The following is a 23534-nucleotide window of genomic DNA, read 5'->3' as shown; positions in this document are numbered from 1 at the left end:
CTTCATGTCCCTCACTTCTTCCCTCATCTCTTTTTCTTTATGTCCCTCTCTTCTCCCCTTCTTTGTCCCTCTGTTCTTCCCTCATCTCTTTCTCTTTATGTCCCTCACTTTTCCCCTCATTTCTTCTTTATGTCCCTCACTTCTCCCCTCATCTCTTCTTCTTTATGTCCCTCACGTCTCCCCTCATCTCTTTTTCTTTGTCCATCACTTCTCCCATCATCTTTCTCATTATGTCCCTCACTTCTCCCCTCATCTTTTTCTTTGTCCCTCACTTCTCCCGTCATCTCTTTCTCATTATGTCCCTCACGTCTTCCCTCATCTTTTTCTTTATGTCCCTTACTTCTCCCCTCATCTCCCTTTCTTTGTCCCTCAGTTTTTCCTTCATCTCTTCTTCTTTATGCCCCTCACTTCTCCCATCATCTCTTTTTCACTGTCCCTCACGTCTTCCCTCATCTTTTTCTTTTTGCCCCTCACTTCTTCCCTCATCTCTTTTTCTTTGTGTCCCTCACTTATCCCCTCATCTCTTCTTCTTTATATCTCTCACTTCTCCCCTCATCTCTTTTTCACTGTCCCTCACGTCTTCCCTCATATCTTCAACTATATGTCCCTCACTTCTCCCCTCAGCTCTTCTTCTTTATGTCCCTCACTTCTTCCCTCATCTCTTCTTCTTTGTCCCTCACGTCTCCCCTCATCTCTTTTTCACCGTCCCTCACTTCGCCCCTCATCTCCTTTTCTTTGTGTCCCTCACGTCGCCCCTATCCCCTTTTCTTTATGTCTCTCACTTCTCTCCTCATCTCTTTTTCACTGTCCCTCACGTCTTCCCTCATCTCTTTTTCTTTTTGTCCCTCACTTCTTCCCTCATCTCTTTTTCTTTGTGTCCCTCACTTATCCCCTCATATCTTCTTCTTTATTTCTCTCACTTCTCCCCTCATCTCTTTTTCACTGTCCCTCACGTCTTCCCTCATATCTTCAACTATATGTCCCTCACTTCTCCCCTCAGCTCTTCTTCTTTATGTCCCTCACTTCTTCCCTCATCTTTTTCTTTATGTCCCTCACTTTTCCCCTCATTTCTTCGTTATGTCCCTCACTTCTCCCCTCATCTCTTCTTCTTTGTCCCTCACTTCTCTCCTCATCTCTTTTTCTTTGTCCCTCACTTCTCCCCTCATCTCTGTCTCATTATGTCCGTCACGTCTTCCCTCATATCTTCATCTATATGTCCCTCACTTCTCCCCTCATCTCTTCTTCTTTATCGCTCTCACGTCGCCCCTCATCCCTTTTTCTTCATGTCCTTCACTTCTTCCATCATCTTTTTTTCTTCATGTCCTTCACTTCTTCCCCATCTCTTTTTCTTTATGTCCCTCACTTCTCCCCTCATCTCCCTTTTTTGTCCCTCAATTCTTCCCTCATCTCTTTTTCATTGTCCCTTACTTCTTCCCTCATCTCTTTTTCTTTATGTCCCTCATTTCTCCCCTCATCTTTTTCTTTATGTCCCTCACTTTTCCCCTCATTTCTCCTTCTTTATGTCCCTCACTTCTCCCCTCATCTCTTTTTCACTGTCCCTTACGTCTTCCCTCATCTCTTTTCTTTGTCCCTCACTTCTCCCCTCATCTCCCTTTCTTTGTCCCTCAATTCTTCCCTCATCTCTTTTTCATTGTCCCTTACTTCTTCCCTCATCTCTTTTTCTTTATGTCCCTCACGTCTTCCCTTTTCTTCTTTATGTCCCTCACTCCGCCCCTCATCTCTTTTTCTTTATGTCCCTCACTTCTCCCCTCATCTCTTTTTCACCGTCCCTCACTTCTCCCCTCATCTCTTTTTCTTTATGTCCCTCACTTCTCCCCTCATCTCTTTTTCACCGTCCCTCACTTCTCCCCTCATCTCTTTTTCTTTGTCACTCACTTCTCCCCTCATCTCTTCTTCTTTATCTCTCTCACGTCGCCCCTCATCTCTTTTTCTTTATGTCCCTCACTTCTCCCCTCATCTCATCTTCTTTATCTCTCTCACGTCGCCCCTCATCGCTTTTTCTTCATGTCCTTCACTTCTTCCCTCATCTTTTTTTCTTCATGTACTTCACTTCTTCCCCATCTCTTTTTCTTTATGTCCCTTAATTCTCTCCTCATCTCCTTTTCTTTGTCCCTCAATTCTTCCCTCATCTTTTTCATTGTCCCTTACTTCTTCCCTCATCTCTTCTTCTTTATGTCCCTCACTTCTCCCCTCATCTTTTTCTTTATGTCCCTCACTTTTCCCCTCATTTCTCCTTCTTTATGTCCCTGACATTCTCACCTCATCTCTTCTTCTTTATGTCCCTCACTTCTCCCCTCATCTCTTTTTCACTGTCCCTTACGTCTTCCCTCATCTCTTCTTTATGTCCCTCACTTCTCCCCTCATCTCTTTTTCTTTATGTCCCTCACTTCTCCCCTTCCTTGTCCCTCTGTTCTTCCCTCATCTCTTTCTCTTTATGTCCCTCACTTTTCCCCTCATTTCTTCTTTATGTCCCTCACTTCTCCCCTCATCTCTTCTTCTTTGTGTCCCTCACGTCTCCCCTCATCTCTTTTTCTTTGTCCATCACTTCTCCCATCATCTTTCTCATTATGTCCCTCACTTCTCCCCTCATCTTTTTCTTTGTCCCTCACTTCTCCCGTCATCTCTTTCTCATTATGTCCCTCACGTCTTCCCTCATCTTTTTTTATGTCCCTTACTTCTCCCCTCATCTCCTTTTCTTTGTCCCTCAGTTTTCCCTTCATCTCTTCTTCTTTATGCCCCTCACTTCTCCCATCATCTCTTCTTATTTATCCCTCACTTCTCCCATCATCTCTTCTTCTTTATATCCCTCGCTTCTCCCCTCATCTCTTTTTCACTGTCCCTCACGTCTTCCCTCATATCTTCAACTATATGTCCCTCACTTCTCCCCTCATCTCCTTTTCTTTGTGTCCCTCACGTCGCCCCTCATCCCTTTTTCTTTATGTCCCTCACTTCTCCTCTCATCTCTTTTTCTTCATGGCCTTCACTTCTTCCCTCATCTCTTTTTCTTTGTGTCCCTCACTTCTCCCCTCATCTCTTTTTTTATGTCCCTCATGTCTTCGCTTTTCTTCTTTATGTCCCTCACTTCGCCCCTCATCGCTTTTTCTTCATGTCCTTCACTTCTTCCCCATCTCTTTTTCTTTATGTCCCTTACTTCTCTCCTCATCTCCTTTTCTTTGTCCCTCAATTCTTCCCTCATCTCTTTTTCATTGTCCCTTACTTCTTCCCTCATCTATTCTTCTTTATGTCCCTCACTTCTCCCCTCATCTTTTTCTTTATGTCCCTCACTTTTCCCCTCATTTCTCCTTCTTTATGTCCCTGACTTCTCACCTCATCTCTTTTTCACTTTCCCTTACGTCTTCCCTCATCTCTTCTTTATGTCCCTCACTTCTCCCCTCATCTCTTCATCTATATGTCCCTCACTTCTCCCCTCATCTTTTTCTTTATGTCCCTCACTTCTCCCCTCAGCTCTTTTTCACTGTCCCTTACGTCTTCCCACATCTCTTCTTTATGTCCCTCACTTCTCCCCTCATCTCTTCATCTATATGTCTCTCACTTCTCCCCTCATCTTTTTCTTTATGTCCCTCACTTCTCCCTTCAGCTCTTCTTCTTCATGTCCCTCACTTCTTCCCTCATCTCTTTTTCTTTATGTCCCTCTCTTCTCCCCTTCTTTGTCCCTCTGTTCTTCCCTCATCTCTTTCTCTTTATGTCCCTCACTTTTCCCCTCATTTCTTCTTTATGTCCCTCACTTCTCCCCTCATCTCTTCTTCTTTATGTCCCTCACGTCTCCCCTCATCTCTTTTTCTTTGTCCATCACTTCTCCCATCATCTTTCTCATTATGTCCCTCACTTCTCCCCTCATCTTTTTCTTTGTCCCTCACTTCTCCCGTCATCTCTTTCTCATTATGTCCCTCACGTCTTCCCTCATCTTTTTCTTTATGTCCCTTACTTCTCCCCTCATCTCCCTTTCTTTGTCCCTCAGTTTTTCCTTCATCTCTTCTTCTTTATGCCCCTCACTTCTCCCATCATCTCTTTTTCACTGTCCCTCACGTCTTCCCTCATCTCTTTCCTTACAGTTGCTGTTTAGGTTTATGGACAGCGTCGAGCTATTTCCTTTGTACGCCTACAACTCTCTACAATTCTCCAAAGCAGCATAAATCAAAAACCAAATCTCAACAACCTTGAAATGGCAGGTGGACGGGAATCCAGGGGGCGTGGCAGTCTATTCCGTTACCTACCAACCCGGGGATCGCCCGTTTGAATTCCCGTGTTACCTCCGGCTTGGTCGGCCGTTCCTACAGACACCGTTGGCCGTGTCTGCTGGTGGGAAGCCGGATGTGGGTATATGTCGTCGTCGTTGCACTCGAACCTCCTGTGGTCGGTCGGAGCGCCTTTTCGGGGGGGGGGGCACTGCAGGGAATAGCGTGAATCACGGTGATCCTCTCACGTGCTACGTTCCCTTGGTGATACTACTCACTGTCAAGTGAAAAGAAGCGGTTGGCGACTCCACGTGTATCGGAAGAGACATGTAGTAGTCTGCAGCGCTCCCCGGATCGGCAGAGGGGGCACAGCAGCGACCGGTATGGCCCGGAAGAGTGGGGTAGTTGACCATCTACAATTGGGGAGAAAAAAAGGGGGGGTTGGCAGATGGAAGAACAAAAAACTGAGAAGTTAGCTGTGACATTCACTCCACCACTGACACTGGTAGTCCGCGTCCTCTGCAGCCTTCAGTGCTCGTAGCACTAGGAGAAATGACAGCGTCGGGAAGCGGCCATGGTCCTGAAGTTGGGCTCGTACTCCGTTGTTGCTATGCAAAGGCACTGGTCAAGATGTTCGTTGGTCAGCCGATTTCTTTCTTGGCTTTTGATCATATTCATCATTGAACATGATGATTCGCAGATGTAAGTGGATGGAAACAATGTGAGCAAGAACAATGCAATGGCTCTTGCGAATCTGAATTTTTTGGGCACATTGATTCAGAATTCGGCAGGTTTGACATTCTTATGCTGTTCTTTCAGTAAATCCGAATTTTAAAGTTCCACGACTTCTAACTGGAGAGATGCTCCCTGCAGCGATGGAAGCAGCCTTTTAGCCTCGGTAGTCCACCGTCCGTCTGGTTTCACAGCAAAGGGTTGGCGGAGAAACATCAGGATTTCGCTTGAGAGTTTGAAATTGTCAAAGCGTTCCTTGAAATTCTCGATCAGTCGCGTCATGAATGCATGCATCTGTGGCGCAGCCTGTGTGTGGTTCTTCTCGCAGTGCTGCTGGAGGCGAGGAAAGTGGAGCATTCTCCCATGCAGATCTCTCTCAAAAATGTTCAGTTTGAGGCGGAAAGCTTCAACAGCCTTGTACAGGTCAGCAACAGTGTGATTCCTGCCCTGCATTTGCAAATTGAGCTGGTTGAGGTGGGATGTGACATCGCACAGAAAATGCACATTTACCATAGCACTGCTGTCATTCAAAACGTCAAGAAATGTTTGTGCCTTCTGGCTTTTCAGGCTGCCTAAAAAGATGAGTATTTCGTCTTGCAGTTCGCACACTCTCTCGAGTACCCGGCCCTTGCTTAGCCAACGTACATCATTGTGCAACAGCAAGTCCTTGTGTGCCGCTGACCGTTCCTCCAATAGAGCCCTGAAAAGTCTGTGTTGCAGACTGGAGTTCTCGCGAATAAAGTTTACGAGCCGCATCATAGTATCCATGGTTTCTTTTATCGTCCCACACAATTTTGCACACAAAACGGACTTGTGAATGATACAGTGGAATGACAGGAGCGCTGGGTTAACGGCAGCAAGCCTGCTTACCAGACCCTTTTGAGAACCAATCATGGCCGGAGCTCCGTCTGTTACAATTGTAACTTTGCTCATGTCCAAATCATTCTTTTCAAAAAACTGGGTTAGTTCTGTAAAAATAATTTCACCTGTAGTGTGCCCATGTAATGGGATCAAACATAGCAACTCCTCTCGAAAAGACTTCTCGTCAAAAAAACACACAAAAACAGAAAGCTGTTCAACGTCAGTTCCATTACAGGACTCGTCGACGGCTCGTGGCATGGAATCTGCCTTTTTGAGATCGGCAAGGAGGGATGAGAAGCAATCCTCGGCTAAAACTTCTATCCTTCTTGTTGCGCTATTATCAGACAGCGGGACTTGTTTGATTAACTCTGTCACAGATTTTTTTGTTTTTTCGTCGTGACTGAGCACTTCCTCCAGCATGTCCACAGCACAAGTCTTCAAAAGCTCTGCGTCTGAGCAAGGTTTTTTGCTCTTTGCGAGACGCCATGATACACGGAGAGATGCTGCGGTAGCATTTTCTTGAGCAGCAGCCGTTTTATGAATAACTTTAACAGAGTGAACATAAGCAGAGTTTAAGCTAGCTATTTTCTGCTTTCTGGTATCTGATTTCGGTGGAAATCTTTTATTGAAGCTGCTGTGTTTTGTTTCGAAATGGCGTTTGATGTTAGCAACTTTGCTGACCGCTACCGTTTGCGAACAGATCAAGCAAGTTGGCTTAGCATTGTTATGTTCAGGTAGAATGAAGCAAAATTGATCCGTCCAATCTTCATTAAACAGTCTATTTTCGGTGTCAACTTTGTGTTTCTTTGTAGCCATTGCAATTGGGAACTTACTTATTTGGTCTTATGCGTCTGTCTCGATTCTCGATTCTAGCCCACCATAACTGAAGTATTTTCAGTAATGCTGATAAGGTCATGTGACGCGCAAGTGAGGGGGGCTGGACTAGCCCACAAGGGGAAATGCAGGGTGGAATTGATAGTTACAAGGTAGCGTTTCTTGTTGGATTGATTGCTGAAATTATGTTTGGAATAGTGTTCCCAAACAAAATGTGTAGAAATACCAGAAGGAAGAAACAATTTTTTATTTCTAAAAAAACATTTAAAAGGTTGTTTTTTTTTGGTAGGGAAATTAAAAAAAATTCTTCCTTCTGGCATTTCTCCAAAAATTCTCGCGGACCATAAATCAACCCGTCACGGGCCGGACGTGGCCCGCGGGCCGCCTATTGGGGACCCCTGTCGTAGCTGATCAATGCAGGGCGGAGCTATGGGACGACGCCGACGCTTCAGGAGACTGTAACGTTTACGGACATGCACAACATTACAGTAATTAATATTTACGATAGTGACGTATTGCCGTCATGTGCAGTCACGCTTTACGTGAGATAGAACCCTCGAGCTCAGTTAGTCAGACACTGTAGTTCAGAGTACGGCTAGATCCGCCTTGTCACGGAAGTGGGGAGGCGTCTCCTTCGAGACTGCCGGCCGGAGAGTTGCAGTTGGCGAACGCATGCAGTACGAGGGTGGGTGTTTGAGCTAAAATAGGGAGCGGTTGGCCACTAAATTGGGAGAAAAAAAGGGAAAACTCAGAAATAAATGTAAAAAGAAAGAATAAGTTGTCTGTCTATTTGTGTTAACATCACATGTATATTGTGGTTTTAGCCCGCTTTCTTACTAGTATGATGAAATGCTCATTTTATAAATGATCCAACAAAAAAAAATGCTCAAACATCCAAAATAATGTTGCTGTTTTCTAGATGTTCATGTTATCACAGCATGCATGCTTTGATAAGCCAGAAACTCTTCTTCCACCCCTTTACAATATCCTCCTTTTTTCCTTCTATTCCTTTTTGTTAGGAGTTTGGATGTTGTTAGACATGATTAATTGTCCATCCATCATCCAAACCCTTATCCTGCTCTCAGGGTCGCGGGGATGCTGGAGCGTATCCCATCAGTCACTAGGTGGCAGGTGGGGTTACACCCTGGACAGGCCCTCACAGATGAGTAACTGTTCAACACAGCTCCACGGGCAGGTTGACTGCTGGCATCCAACTGGTTTAAATGACAAAGTGCACGTGGCCACATCCGGCCAGCAGCATGTCAGTGATCACAAGGCTGTGAGGCTCCGGGATCTAAATCCTCAAACAGGTTCTGTTAGGAAGAGGACACAATAATCAGAAATAAAATTATTGTTGAGTGTACATAGTGCAGTGTGATTACGCTCTGGTTGAATCAGCTGTAGTACTAGACTCAGAACTTCCCTATTCAGATTTTTTTGTCTTTATTTGCTGCCAAAGTATTTCTTTGACTGGGAAATAATACAGGTTCTAATGACAGCAGTGAAACGCAGCACTACTAGAGGTTGGTGGTACGAACGCCACAGCTTGTTAGCCATTCTGTCACTGCCACAGCCTGTTAGCCGGTTTCACACTGCCACAGCCTGTTAGGCAGTCTCACACTGCCACCGCCTGTTAGCCAGTCACACACTGCCACAGCCTGTTGGCCAGTCTCACTCTTTCACAGCCTGTTAGCCAGTCTCACACTGCCAAAACCTGTTAGCAAGTCTCACACTGCCACAGCCTGTTAGCCAGTCTCACTCATTCACAGCCTGTTAGCCAGTCTCAATGCTTCAGTTTGTTAGCCAGACTCACACTGTCACAGCCTGTTAGCCAGTCTCACTCTTTTACAGCCTGTTAGCCAGTCTCACACTGCCACAGCCTGTTAGCCAGTCTCACTCTTTCAAAATCTGTTAGCCAGTCTCATACTGTCACAGCCTGTTAGCCAGTCTCGCACTTTCACAGCCTGTTAGGCAGGCTCACTCTTTCACAGACTGTTAGCCAGTCTCACTCTGTCACAGCCTGTTAGCCAGTCTCACTCTTTCACAGTCTGTTGGTCAGTCTCACTCCTTCAGTCTGTTAGCCAGACTCACACTGTCACAGTCTGTTAGCCAGTCTCACTCTTTCACAGTCTGTTAGCCAGTCTCACTCTTTCACAGCCTGTTAGCCAGTCTAACACTGCCAAAACCTGTTAGCCAGTCTCACACTGCCACAGCCTGTTAGCCAGTCTCACTCATTCACAGCCTGTTAGCCAGTCTCACTGCTTCAGTTTGTTAGCCAGTTCACACTGTCACAGCCTGTTAGCCAGTCTCGGTCTTTCACAGCCTGTTAGCCAGTCTCACACTGCCAAAACCTGTTAGCCAGTCTCACACTGCCACAGCCTGTTAGCCAGTCTCACTCTTTCACAGCCTGTTAGCCAGTCTCACACTGCCAAAACCTGTTAGGCAGTCTCATACTGTCACAGCCTGTTAGCCAGTCTCGCACTTTCACAGCCTGTTAGGCAGGCTCACTCTTTCACAGACTGTTAGCCAGTCTCACTCTGTCACAGCCTGTTAGCCAGTCTCACTCTTTCAGTCTGTTAGCCAGTCTCACTCCTTCAGTCTGTTAGCCAGACTCACACTGTCACAGTCTGTTAGCCAGTCTCACTCTTTCACAGTCTGTTAGCCAGTCTCACACTGTCACAGCCGGTTAGCCAGTCTCAATCTTTCACAGCCTGTTAGCCAGTCTCACACTGCCAAAACCTGTTAGCCAGTCTCACACTGCCACAGCCTGTTAGCCAGTCTCACTCATTCACAGCCTGTTAGCCAGTCTCACTGCTTCAGTTTGTTAGCCAGTCTCACACTGCCACAGCCTGTTAGCCAGTCTCACTCTTTCAAAATCTGTTAGCCAGTCTCATACTGTCACAGCCTGTTAGCCAGTCTCGCACTTTCACAGCCTGTTAGGCAGGCTCACTCTTTCACAGACTGTTAGGCAGGCTCACTCTTTCACAGACTGTTAGCCAGTCTCACTCTGTCACAGCCTGTTAGCCAGTCTCACTCTTTCACAGTCTGTTGGTCAGTCTCACTCCTTCAGTCTGTTAGCCAGACTCACACTGTCACAGTCTGTTAGCCAGTCTCACTCTTTCACAGTCTGTTAGCCAGTCTCACACTGTCACAGCCGGTTAGCCAGTCTCACTCTTTCACAGCTCATTGACAGGTTTTCATTTCTAGGTGCATTGTAGTTTCACTTTTTAGTTACTAGGTGTGTGTGTTGGGAGGGGTGTGTGTGTTGTCGTCGTCTCACTGGAACAACACATGTTTGGATACAATGCATCACACAGGAATCCAGATTTTGTTCAATCCCATTAGAATTCTTTCTTCCTGCGCCATCTGATTTACCTATCTGCTGATTCTCTCTCTGTCTCTGTCTCCCTCCTTCTGTCTCTGTCTCTGTCTCTCTCTCTCTCTGTGTCTCTTTCTCCCTCCTTCTGTCTCTGTCTCTCTCTGTCTCTGTCTCCCTCCTTCTGTCTCTGTCTCCCTCCTTCTGTCTCTGTCTCTGTCTCTCTCTGTCTCTGTCTCCCTCCTTCTGTCTCCGTCTCTCTCTCTCTGTGTCTCTGTCTCCCTCCTTCTGTCTCTGTCTCTGTCTCTCTCTGTCTCTGTCTCCCTCCTTCTGTCTCCGTCTCTCTCTCTCTGTGTCTCTGTCTCTTTCTCTCTCTCGTAGCGGAGTGGAAGTGTGAGTGGGGACGGAGTAGCAGCGTGTTGCTTCGGTATAAACGAGTTTCTAAAGTGAGCTTTTTTTTCTACCCGCCTTTTTCATGCGCTTTTTTGTTTCTTTTAGTTAGTTTTTTTCTGATAGGTCTGAGTGGAGTTGTTTCTTGTTTTGTTTTTTTCCTGTAGCGGGGCAGTATGGCCGCTGTGTGAGGTGGAGGGGCGGCGTTTGAAAAGTTGACACGCCGGTTAGCGATTAAAGTGGCTCCGGTGGTCACGTGCTCGGTGGGGGAGCGCTGCCTCGCGGTAGGGGAACATGTGGGATATGGGAGCATCAAATCAGCATCCAGGATGAACAGTGCTGTAGTCATGTTTATTGATAGTGGTGATAAAGCCAGCCAGGTGGTGGACAGCGGTGTGGTGATTAAGGACATGTTGACTCCCGTTCTGCCGCTGGTTCATCCTGCCACGAGAGTCACCATTTCTAATGTTTCCCCGTTCATGGGGGATGCCGCTTTAGAGAAGGAGCTTGCAAGAGCTCCTCACTTGAGACACGTCGTGTCCCATAGGAGACAAGGCTTCATGATTCTGAGAGATAATGCGGAGGGTTTGGATCTGAAGCTTACGTTCAGGATCGACGGTTTTGACTACATTGTGTTTGTTACTTCCGGCATGATGAAATGTTTTGGCTGTGGGTCTGAGGGGCATTTAATAAGGTCTTGTCCCGACAGGAGTGAGGGAAGGTCTGATCCTCAAGGGCCGCCTTCGTCTCCTGATGCTTCCACGAGCGGCTAATCTCCGGCTGAAGACGGCGCTGCCGAGTCGGCACAGTACAGACAGGAGGCCGGGAAGCGAGGGGCAGGAGAAATAGACCAGGTGGTGGAACAGACAGAGAGGCTGGAGAACACAAGGAAAACGGACAGACTGAGCAGGCAGGAGAGGAAGGTGGGCAGGTTGAGCAGATTAAAAAAGGTGATCACGATGAGAAGGTGACAGGACTTGAACATGTGGAAGCTGATGGAAATGAAAACAGTGAGAACGAGGAGTGTAGCAAATTGGCTGGGCGAGATGTGAATTGTGGTCGGAAGAAGCAGATACAGCAGACTGCTGTTAGAGTGGCAGAGTTTGTACTTGAGGAAGAGGAAGGGATGCTGTCGGATGATGAAGTAAAATTTAAAAAGTCTATTAAAAGGAGGCCCACAGAGGGTAGACAGGACTATTTAAAAGCAAAGAGGGTTTCCAAAGGTAAGAAGCCATCCTCCTCTTCATCTGAGAGGGAGTTTCCACTCCTCACACACAGCTGGACACTGAAGGGAGCTATGCTTTCCTGAAAATCAGGAAGTTTTTAAAGGTCACCAAGGGTTAGAGGGCGGTCAAGGTGGAAAATTACTTTCCAGACTTGCAGCTTTTTGTTGAATCAGTCAGACGTTTTATGAAGAACACAGGAGATTTGGAGGTGAACACATTTACTGGCCAGGAAATCTTCAGACTGAAAAAACTGGTACAGAAAGTAAAATTGCAACTCCTTGATGATGCTTAAGACAAGTTTGGTGGACGAGTGTGTTGCACTGGGCGATCTTCCTCTTACTGCTGCTGGAGGAGCCACTGATTCATGGAGCCAGGCTGGATGTCCACCAATGGTGCTCTCCAGGACTTTCCCAGAAACTGGTTCCCACCACGAGCATCACCCTACAGAGCAGAGCTTCTACACAGAAGTGGCCTTTTTTCCAGAACTGGGGGTGTGGTATTGTGCATAGTGGGAGTTGATGAAGATCTGTTTTTCTTTTTTTAATTCGTGTAATGAGGGAAAGTGCTGGCTGTATTATTGGCTTTGTTTCATTTTATTTCTTTGGTATGTAAATTATGTAGACACAACATCATTGCACATTGTGTGTCTTGAGAGAGAGATCCTCCTCTGTTGCTCTCCCTGAGGTTTCTTCCTGTTTTTTCTCCCTGTTAAAGGTTTTTTTTTAGGGAGTTGTTCCTCATCCAATGCGAGGGTCTAAAGACAGGACGTTGTGTTGCTGCAAACCCCCTGAGGTGAATTTATGTTTATGTTGGGCTGTTTTATTTTGAATTTCTGTTTTTGCAAATACTTGTTTAGACTACTCAATGGTCTTTTTTCCCTGACACTTTTTTTTGTATGAGCTGGATGATAAAGAGATGATTGTGTTTGAGTATCAGCTGTTGGACTGTTATGTATTCTGAATACATGTACCTTTTTCAAATCAAAATCTCTCTCTCTCTCTCTCTCTCTCTCTCTCAAATTCAAATTCAATTCAAATTTGCTTTATTGGCATGGCAAGCATTCTCATATTGCCAAAGCATTAATAACATAGGATACACAATACTTAGTCATAACAAACAATGCATACATGATAAGACAGCCGAAAACAAACAAATACACAAACAAACAGACATATATTAATGAATTGATTTTAGTCACTCGTTGTCCCTCACTTTATAGCAGCTGCAACACACTTTGTTGCCAACCATGAACACTGGGCTTTCTCACCTAATAAGTAGGGGATTGCCTTCTCTCTCTCTCTCTCTTGCTCTCTCTCTCTCTCTCTTGCTCTCTCTCGCTCTCTCTCTCTCTGTGGACAGAGCTGAAACAGCCTGTCTTCTCTAGGCAGCAGGTCTGTGTGTGTGTGTGTGTGTGTGTGTGTGTGTGTGTGTGTGTGTGTGTGTGTGTGTGTGTGTGTGTGTGTGTGTCTGTCTGTCTGTCTCTCTCTCCACAGATGCCACACTCATGTTCAGGGGTCTAGTGGCTGCTCGGCTGAAAATTGAGTTCATGTTTTTCAAACTTAGTTCAAACTTGGAAGGATTCATTTCTATGTGGGGACATGGGGGTGTGCTGTGCACTGTAGAAAACCAAGTGCTTCTTCTCAGTTTCTGAAAAAGAAAAAATAGCGGAAGGTGTAGCAGGTCTGTGTGTGTGTGTGTGTCTGTCTGTCTGTCTGTCTGTCTGTCTGTCTGTCTGTCTGTCTCTCTCTCTCTCCACAGATGCCACACTCATGTTCAGGGGTCTAGTGGCTGCTCGGCTGAAAATTGAGTTCATGTTTTTCGAACTCAGTTCAAACTTGGAAGGATTAATTTCTATGTGGGGACATGAGGGTGTGCTGTGCACTGTAGAAAACCAAGTGCTTATCTCAATTTCTGAAAAAGAAAAAATAGCGGAAGGTGTGTATCCTTTTGTTTTTACTGTGTACGATAATTGTTCTGTTTTTCACTATGTATATGAGTATTTGTGTTAATGTTGTTATCTTGATGTGAATGAAGAATTGGAACATTAAAGGCTCGGTTAAAGGTCAAAGGTCTCTCTGTCTCTGTCTCTCTCTCGAGCGGAAGTGAGTGGAACTGCGAGTGAGTGAACAGAGTGACAGCGTTTTTTTTTACTTTGGTGTAACAGAAAAATCTATGCTTTCTCTTTATCTTTCTTTTCTGTGTTTATTTTCATGTTTACTCTGTTTTTGTTAGGTGGTAGTGGTTATTTTTTTTGGGGTGTAGTTTGGTGGTGCGGTTGGCAGCCGGGCACTATGCCTGTTGTCAGTAGTTGTGCAGAGCTGGAGAAGCTGACACGCCGACATGCGGTTAAAATATTACCGAGGGTCAGCTGTTCAGTGGAGGAGGCCAGCTATGCTGTTGGGTGGAGGAGGTAAGCTATGCTGTTGGGTGGAGGAGGCCAGCTATGCTGTTGGGTGGAGGAGGCCGGCTATGCTGTTGGGTGGAGGAGGCCAGCTATGCTGTTCAGTGGAGGAAGCCAGCTATGCTGTTGGGGGGAGGAGGCCAGCTATGCTGTTAGGTGGAGGAGGCCAGCTATGCTGTTGGGTGGAGGAGGTCAGCTATGCTGTTGGGTCGAGGAGGCCGGCTATGCTGTTGGGTGGAGGAGGCCAGCTATGCTGTTCAGTGGAGGAAGCCAGCTATGCTGTTGGGTGGAGGAGGCCAGCTATGCTGTTGGAGAGGTTGTCGGCTTTGAAAGTGTGAAGTCTGCTTCATGAATGAACAAAGCTACTGTCATTTTCCTAGATGACGTGGCCAAAGTTGAAGAGGTGGTGGAAAATGGCATCGTGGTTCGTGATTCTTTCACCCTGTTCTCCCGTTGGTGAACCTGGTTAAAAAGATAACCATTTCAAATGCACCTCCGTTTATTAAAAATGAAGTGTTGGCCATGGAGCTGTCACGTTTCGGGCAGCTGGTGTCCCCCATTAAATTAGTTCTGCTGGGGTCCAAGTCACCAAAACTAAGATGCGTTGTGTGTCACAGAAGACAGGTCTTTGTGATCCTCAAGGACAGCACGCGTGCTTTAAACCTGACTTTCACTTTCAAAGTTGACGGTTAGTTACAATGTGTTTTAGTTACAACCGACGGTTTTAGTTACAATCGTCTCAGAGGTGCCAAACCTCTGAGACGATGAAATGCTTCAGTTGCGGTGCAGAAGGACATTTGGTTTGGTCTTGCCCTGAGGCCGGAGAGCAGACCAGCTCGAACCCGCCTAAAGCGCCGCAGCCTGAAGCCGAGTCTGACTCACCTGGTGCATGGCAGTCTGCAGAGAAAGTAGAGGAGACCAAGGCAGACATGCAGGACAGGGAGCAGACTGAGAAACAGGACCAAGCTAAGAGGGGAAATGAAGCCGATAATGCCCAGACTGGCCGAGAAATCCGAAAAATTTAAGCTGACAGAGGAAAAGACATGGAACAAAGATAAAATGAACTGCGGTCAAAGTGCGGTCAGTGATGAACTGATAAATGAAAACGGTGGTGCCGAGGCCAAGAAAGTGTTGGATGATTCTTCTGATGAGGAATGTGAGTGGACACCATCACAAGAGGATGACACCATTTTTTGTCCCCTTGAGAAAATAAGGACATTTTTAACTGAAACTAAAGGGCAAAGGGCGGTTAAAACCGGAAAGTTCCTCCCCGATTTGAGCTCTTTTGTCAGGTCTGTGGCACAGCTGAGGAAGGACGAGGGGGCTTTCAGTGACCAAGAGGTTTACTGCTTCAAGAAAATTACAACAAAAGTCAAAGCACAGCTAATCGATGATTAAGACAAAATTGGTTCTCCACATAATGTTTGTATGTGTTTTCCTTGTTGTAGAGACAACTTCTTTCCCTTTCATGGCTGATTTGAAGATAGGGTCTTTAAATATAAATGGAGCAAGAAGCGATGTGAAAAGAGCTTCTCTTCTCAAATTGGTAGAAATGAAAGGGTTGGATGTGGTCTTTATTCAAGAAACTCACAGTGACGCCATGAATGAAAGTGACTGGAGGAAGGAGCGGCCTGGGGAGGTCATCCTAAGCCACAAATTAACTAACAGTGGTGGCGTTGGTGTGCTTTTCTCAAAGAGATTTAGTCCCTCTTCTTCTGAGGTAGAAGAAATAGTGTGTGGTCATATTCTAAAAGTGACGGTACAATATGAAGGTGTGAAAATATTTTTTGTGAATGTTTATGCCCCAGTTTCAGGCATTGAGAGAATGGGACTGCTGAACATCTGATGTGATGTAATTCACAATTGTACTGATGGGGGGTTTTTTTGTTTCTGGGAGGAGATTTCAATTGTATGGAAAATGCCAAACTAGACAAGAACCATCTAGAGCCTCACCCCGCTTCTTCTGCCAAATTTAAGCGGTTGATTGAAACCTATGGCCTAAAAGATATTTGGAGAGGTTTTAACCGGAGTGACAGGCAGTACACCTGGAGTCACTCCAATGACTATTTGTTATCTCTGGCCAGACTTGATCGTTTTTATTGTTTTAAACATCACTTTGGTATCTTTAAATCAAGTGAAATAACTTCTGTTGGTTTTTCTGACCATTGTCTTGTTCAGTGCTCTTTTTTCATTGACAATGTTAAGGTACAGAGTGCATATTGGCATTTTAATACTGGTCTTTTGCAAGATAGATCTTTCAGAGAGGCTTTTGAATTTCTATGGGCTTTACATAGAAAAAGCAAAGCCACTTTCTCTTCAGTACAGCAATGGTGGGATATAGGAAAGAGCAAAATAAGACAATTATGTCAGCAGTATTCTCACATTGTCACTAAGCACATTACCAGATCTCTTAAAGAACTGGAGATTGAAGTAGTAGAATTACAGAGTTTAGTGGATTCTACAGGAAATCAAGGGCATAGTGAAGCCATTAAAGCTAAAAAGGCTGCCTTAGCCAACCTGTTGGCCACTACAGCACAGGGAGCTCTGGTCCGTTCACGTTTCATGAATGTGTCTCAAATGGATGCCCCATCACAGGTTTTGTTTTTTTTTGGTTTGGAGCGAAGGAATGGTCAGAAGAAGATCATTCATTCGTTACGCTCTGAAGATGGAACCACGATAACGGGAACCCCTGAGATCCACAGATATGCCACCTCCTTTTAACAATGATTTGTTTAAAAGTGAATTTGTGGAGGATTCAGAGTTGGCTAGTTCTTTTAATGCTGGGCTACCTCAGATGGACGCTGATACCAAGGCGGTGTTGGATGCAGAACTGTCCCTGAATGAACTGTATACTGCTCTCATGAGCCTGGGAAATGGAAAAGCACCTGGCATTGATGGACTGCCCATTGAATTTTCTAAGTCCTTTTGGTCTGTGATTGGCAAAGATCTGCTGGAGGTGCTTCAGGATAGTTTGTGCAGAGGACAACTACCGCTCAGCTGTAGAAGGGCAGTTATCACTTTGCTGCCCAAAAAGGGAGATCTACAAGACCTGAGGAACTGGAGACCAGTATCTCTGCTGTGTGGGGACTATAAAATCCTCTCTAAAGTTCTAGCCTCTAGACTTAGTGAGGTGACGAGTAAGGCCATTCATGTTGACCAGACTTAGTGTGCCCGGCAGATTGATAAGTGACAATATCACCCTAATTGGGCATGTTTTGGAAATCTCTGGCTCATTGGGTATAGATACTGGTCTCATTTCCATACACCAGGAAAAGGCTTTTGACCGGGTTGAACACAAGTATCTGTGGCAGACGCTAAATGTTTTTGGGTTCAGCCCAGGTTTCATAGCCATGATCCAGGTACTGCACCGTGACATTGTGAGTATACTAAAAATTAATGGTGGTTTGGCTGCACCTTTTATTGTACAGAGGGGAGTACATCGAGGATGTGCACTTTCTGGAATGCTGTACTCCCTTTCCATCGAGCCTTTTCTTCACAAATTCAGAAAAGAACTCTCAGGCGTTTTTTTTTTCCCAGGTTGTACTTCAGCTGTAAAAATCTCAGCATATGCAGATGATGTTATGGTAATGATTAACAAACAGAGAGATATTGATACCTTGGAGGGGACTTTAGATCTTTTCAATAGTATTTCGTCTGTGTTTCGTGTTCTTATGAATGACGCAGGGTTAGTACTCATAACCTGGTTTATTAACCAACACGACGAGGATGCAATAAGACAACATACAGGTAGCTGGCATCCAGCACTATCACCATGTGGGCCCCCACCCGGTAACCTGTATAACTGAGTGTTCCTCAGTACGGTATCTGCAGTGGCTCAATAAACATCAGCAATAACACAGTGACTGATCTACATCCCCCTTTCTTAGCTCTTGCTCATACCATAACAAAACCATGTTGTCAATTATCAATACTTGCTGAATAACATATATTGAACAAACCTTCAAATAACATACATTAAACAACTGTTCAATAATCACAGAGTGAGAATTATCACATACAAAGAAAACAATGTGCCCTTAATGAATAATATGAAAATAGTTGTCTTAGCAAAGCATATATTTATACTTTAACACAAAATGCGGTCATTTATATTTAAAGATACCTGAAACGAAACCCAAATACTTTAATGTCAGCTCTTAGCAAATCAGAGAATCAACTTAAATGACACAACCTTCAAAATTTTGAGCTGACAAATTGACTCAATCTTTATACTTAGGATTTGGCTTGCTGACACGACCATAGCGTGTTGTGTACAGACTTCCAGTTGTCTTAGCAGGTAGCACAGCTGTAGGTGTTTTCATATGCGACTGTTCAGTGTCCAGCGTGTTGTGTGACACTTTTGTCGGAGTGTGCTGGTTGTTAAGCTCATGTCCACTGTCCTGACATTCACTGTCATCTGGGTAGTGCTGTGCTGGAGCAGGCTCGACAACCGGCAGAATGTGGCGCCTATTTCTCCTGTACAGCTTTCCTTCTGAGTGAATGAGATAGGATCTGGGCTCCTTGCAGATCTCCTTTACCATTCCTGTTCGATTGTAGCCTTGAGGGGTCTGCATTCTGATAACTTGTCCTTCCATCAATGGTTGAAGAGGTCGGCTCGTTCTGTCATAGTACAACTTCTGTGTCAGTCTTTTGTTAAGAAGCTGAGCCTTTACCTCCAGTGGCTTGTACACCTCTGGTTCAAGCAGCTTTCTTGAGACTGGCAAAGTGGTGCGTGTTTGCCTTGACATCAGTCTTTGTGCAGGGGATCCAAGTTTTGTGTCACGTGGTACATTTCTGAGATTTAACAGATTGAGAAAGATATCACTTCCATCTCTATGAGACTTTTCCATGAGCTGTTTTGCACTGCGAACAGCCCTCTCAGCTAAACCATTAGATTGAGGATACTCTGGGCTGCTCGTGACATGAGTGACATCCCAATGTGTAGCAAAGTCCTTAAAGCGCTGACTTGTGAACTGTCTACCATTGTCAGTTATGAGTGTGTGTGGTGCCCCATGAACTGAGAAATTTCGTTTGAGTTTGGTGATGACTGTTGCCGATGTAGCATCACGGAGCAGATCAATCTCATACCAGCCTGAATATGAGTCTACCAAAACTAAGTACAGCTGATTACACCACTCAAAGATGTCTGTTGCTACAGTGGACCGGGGAAGATCTGGCACCGGGTGTAGCTGGAGTGGTTCTTTCTGCTGATGTGGTTTTGTGCTGTTACACACTGAGCATGACCGTATTTCTTTATCGATGTCATCTGTCATTGTAAGCCAGAAAACAATCCCCCTTGCTCTCCTGAATTTTAGCTTGTTGTGGCCCTGGTGTACAGATCTACAACATCTTTTAAAGTGATTCCATTTTTTACAGGCGTTGCACTGTTAACCAAAAGCTGGGCATTTGTCTCTCCTGGCCGCATGACTGCCTCCACAGTTGTTGCAGTTAGCTTTGCTCTGTTTGACATATTTTTCTGATTGATTGTCCACTTTGTCTCTATCATGCTTTTTTATTCTCATGAATTTAGGTTGGACTGCATCAACATTTGTAGCATAATGCTGTTGTGAGGCTAGTGTCTTGTTGTGCTCTTCCGTCATCTCATGTATTTGACAGACAGAGACTGCTTTGGCTAGCGTCAAGTCACTATCACGCAATAGCACTTTCCTCAGATTGTCATTATTTATGCCACAGACAAATCTGTCCCGAACGAGCTCTTCACATAGATCTCTAAAGTTGCAGCTTTTTACTTTTATTCTCAAGTCACTGACATATAATTCAATGTACTCACCAGCCATCTGATTGCGTGTGTTGAACTTGTGTCTTTCCATTGTAATGTTGGATCGTGGGCTGCATATCTCACCAAACTGTCTTTTCAGGCGTTCGGGATCCTCCTTGGATTCAGCGGTAACGAGGACTTGTCCTCCCTCGCCGGGTGCTCTCACTTCTGGTGCATACACAAAAGACCGTTCGCGTCCAATGGCCTCCGGTCCTGCTAAGTTGAGGAGAATGTGTGCACGGGTGCGGGCTGGCTTGTCAGAGTGCCGCTGCCGCTGCCGCCGTGACGAAAATGTCATATTCCTGTCCGAAGATCCGCCAGTTTTCACTGATGTTGCCATCAAAGACGAGAGGGTCGGGCCGCCGAAATCCGTCCGCCATGTTCGCTGATTAGCTCCGTAGGCTAAGTGGCTCCGTTGTCCTCGCTAGAAAACATAAAAAGTATCGGCCGAAAAATGTGCGTTAGAGTTCCAAAATCTTCCGCTTCTGACACCATGTTTCGTGTTCTCATGAATGACGCAGGGTTAGTATTCATAACCTGGTTTATTAACCAACACGACGAGGATGCAATAAGACAACATACAGGTAGCTGGCATCCAGCACTATCACTCCGCGGGCACCCACCCGGTAACCTGTATAACTGAGTGTTCCTCAGTACGGTGTCTGCAGTGGCTCAATGAACATCAGCAATAACACAGTGACTGATCTACAGTCTGCTACGGTAAACTGGGGGAAAAGTGAAGCTGTGATGGTTGGGAAAAGGCCACCAGACAATTTAGTTCTACCGGGAGGGCTAACTTGGAAAAAAGGAGGGATGAAGTACTTTGGAGTTTTTTTGGGTGAAGAATCTGTGTTAGAAAAGAACCGGGAGAATATTTTAGAAAAAATAGAAGGCCGACTTAAAAAAAATGGAAGTGGCTCTTGCCAAGCATGTCTTACAGGGGGAGGACACTTGTAATCAACAATCTAGTGTCTTTCTCATTACGGCACAGTTTAGCTTGTGTTGACCCCCCTTCAAATTTACTGTCAAGAATTCAAGCTGTTTTAGTTTTTTTTGTTTTTTTTTTTGGATGAATTACATTGGATTCCCCAGGCTGTCCTGTACAAACCCCCCATAGAGAAACGCACTGTGGATCTACAGTGGAGGGTGGTACATGGGGCTGTGGCTACAAACAGACATGTGGCACACATTGATCCTAGGGCAGGGAGTCAATGCTCTTTCTGTAACGATGAGAAAACTCTACAGCACTTATGGCTCAGATGTCCCAGGTTGAGCCCTCTTTTCTCTGTACTGCAGCAGTGGCTCAGAGGTTTAGGAGAAGTTCTCGAAGACAGCCTGTTTGTCTTTGGTCCGAGGTACACGACAGCACAGTGCAGACTTGTCACCTTGGTTAATATTTTGATAGGTCAGGCAAAAATTAGCATTTGGCTTAGTAGAAGGAACAAAATGAAAGGCAAAGGGTCCACAGATTCTACACTCATGTTCAGGGGTCTAGTGGCTGCTCGGCTGAAAATTGAATTCATGTTTTTGAAACTTAGTTCAAACTTGGAAGGATTTATTTCTATTTGGGGACATGGGGGTGTGCTGTGCACTGTAGAAAACCAAGTGCTTTTTCTTAATTTCGGAAAAAATAGGGGAAGGTGTGTGTCCTTTTGTTTTTACTGTGTATGGCAATTTTTGTGTTTTTCACTATGTATATGAGTATTTGTGTTAATGTTGTTATCTTGATGTGAAAAAAGAATTGGAACATTAAAGGCTTGGTTAAAGGTCAAGTTCTCTCTCTCTCTCTCTCTCTCTCTCTCTCTGAGCGGAAGTGCGAGTGAGTGTACGGAGCAGCAGCGTGTTGTTTCGGTGTGAGTGAGTTTCTGAATTTTGGACTTTTTTTGTCTGGTCCTGTTCACGTGCTTTCTGTGGGTTTGTTGTTGCTTATTTTTTAGTTAGTTTTTCTCGGTGGTAGGTTTAAGCGGAGTTTTATTTTCGGTAGCGGTGCTACCGGCCCGGCGGGGAAATATGGCCGCTGTGGGAGGTGGAGGAACGGCGTTCGAGAAGTTGACACGCCGGCACGCGATTAAAGTGGCTCCGTGGTCAAATGCTCGGTGGAGGAGCGCCGCCTCGCAGTAGGTGAGCATGTGGGCTATGGGAGCATCAAATCGGCGTCCAGGATGAACGGTGCAGTAGTAATGTTTATTGACAGTATTGATAAGGTCAACCAGGTGGTGGAAAGCGGTGTGGTGATTAGGGACACGTTGACTCACGTTCTGCCGCTGGTTAACCCAGCCAAGAGAATCACCATTTCCAATGCTCCCCCGTTCATGAGAAATGCAGCTTTTGAGAAGGAGCTTGTGTAACGGGGTTGTCCTATGCTGTTCTGTGCTGGTCAGCCTGCTGCATGCCCGTCACTCTCATCATTAGCTCTGCGTTGTGTTCTAGTTGGGTGGGGCCCCAGGTGTTGTGGGGGGCCCTCAGTCTCTCATCATCATCATCATCAAGGAAGGAGGGGGGACACACAGGACTCTATTTGGCCCACCTTGCCATTTATTTTGGTTTCAAACCCTTCGACAAACGTCCAGTCCTCCAGCGGGAGCGGTGTTTCTTACGGACGTGGGGGTCGAAGTTCAACCACTGCCTGGACTTCACTCGTGTGCGTTGGAAGGAGAAACCGTCTACGGGACTCCGATGTAAGAAAGGATAAACAAGTATTTTATCCCACAGCTTCCAGTATCTTCTTACAGGGATACTCAAGGTTACGTTCTCCTCAACCAGCAAAACTGTCCTACCGTAAGAAACACGCGTGGCTCGGCTCGATCGCTGCTTGAGACTCCTCCCACAAAACAAAAAATGGCCTCTCCCGCGTTCCCTCTTCCGTGTACCCACAAGACCTCTCTCTTAAAGCGACAGTACACGTATATGACGGTTGTTGTAAAACATACATAAAAGTAAATAATGACATAAAATAAAATGTAGTAAACACAAATAACAGCACACAGACAGGATTTGGTGATATTTCATACTCAAACAAAATAAAATAAAAACATTAATTTTAACCTGGTTACATTCACCCCTCCTGAAATTCACCAACATCCTGACAGCAGGATAAAAAGAGAAAGAGGAAAGGAAAAGCCCATCACTGACTACTGGCACAAGTGAAAAGAAGGACCTAGTCCTCCAGTCAACTTAGGAGCTACCTCGGTTACGAGGTTCAGAAAATAATGAGGTTGATCAAGTCTCAGTATTCCCCTAGATCAATGTGACGCCTGATACGCCACACCATGCACTTGGCCCAAAACAACTCTGTCTGATAGACACCTAATAACTCACATTAAACTAGTTTGAATGACTCCAACCTCCATCAAAGTTCAAACCCTCACACTCCGTAGAAATGGCATCTGAGCCATAGATTCTATTAACCTGTTCACTGACCTCACCACCCTCCCTGTGCGTGTCCTAACCCGACCATCGCTCTCTACTTGTGTGCGTGAGACAGTGCGAGCTGCAACATCTGTATCGAGTGAGTGTGGTGCTTCTGTGTGCGAATCAGTGTGAGATATAACACCAACATCGAGTGAGTGTGATGCCTCTATGTGTGGTGCATGTGTGTTGTGTGGTGCGTGTGTGTTGGGTGGAGTCTGAGCAGTGGCCCCCACAGGACTGACTACCAGACTAGACGGAATGAACTCTTCCGCTTCTGCCCACTCAGATCTAGGCGAGTCTCCAAGTGATGAGACTGCTAGCCCCACTGCATCCCCTGAGACCGTCAGGCCATCTGCACTGTCCTCCT

The sequence above is a fragment of the Lampris incognitus genome, chromosome 2, assembly GCF_029633865.1.
Source record: "Lampris incognitus isolate fLamInc1 chromosome 2, fLamInc1.hap2, whole genome shotgun sequence".
Classification (NCBI taxonomy): Eukaryota; Metazoa; Chordata; class Actinopteri; order Lampriformes; family Lampridae; genus Lampris; species Lampris incognitus.
This window is presented reverse-complemented; position numbering follows the sequence as displayed.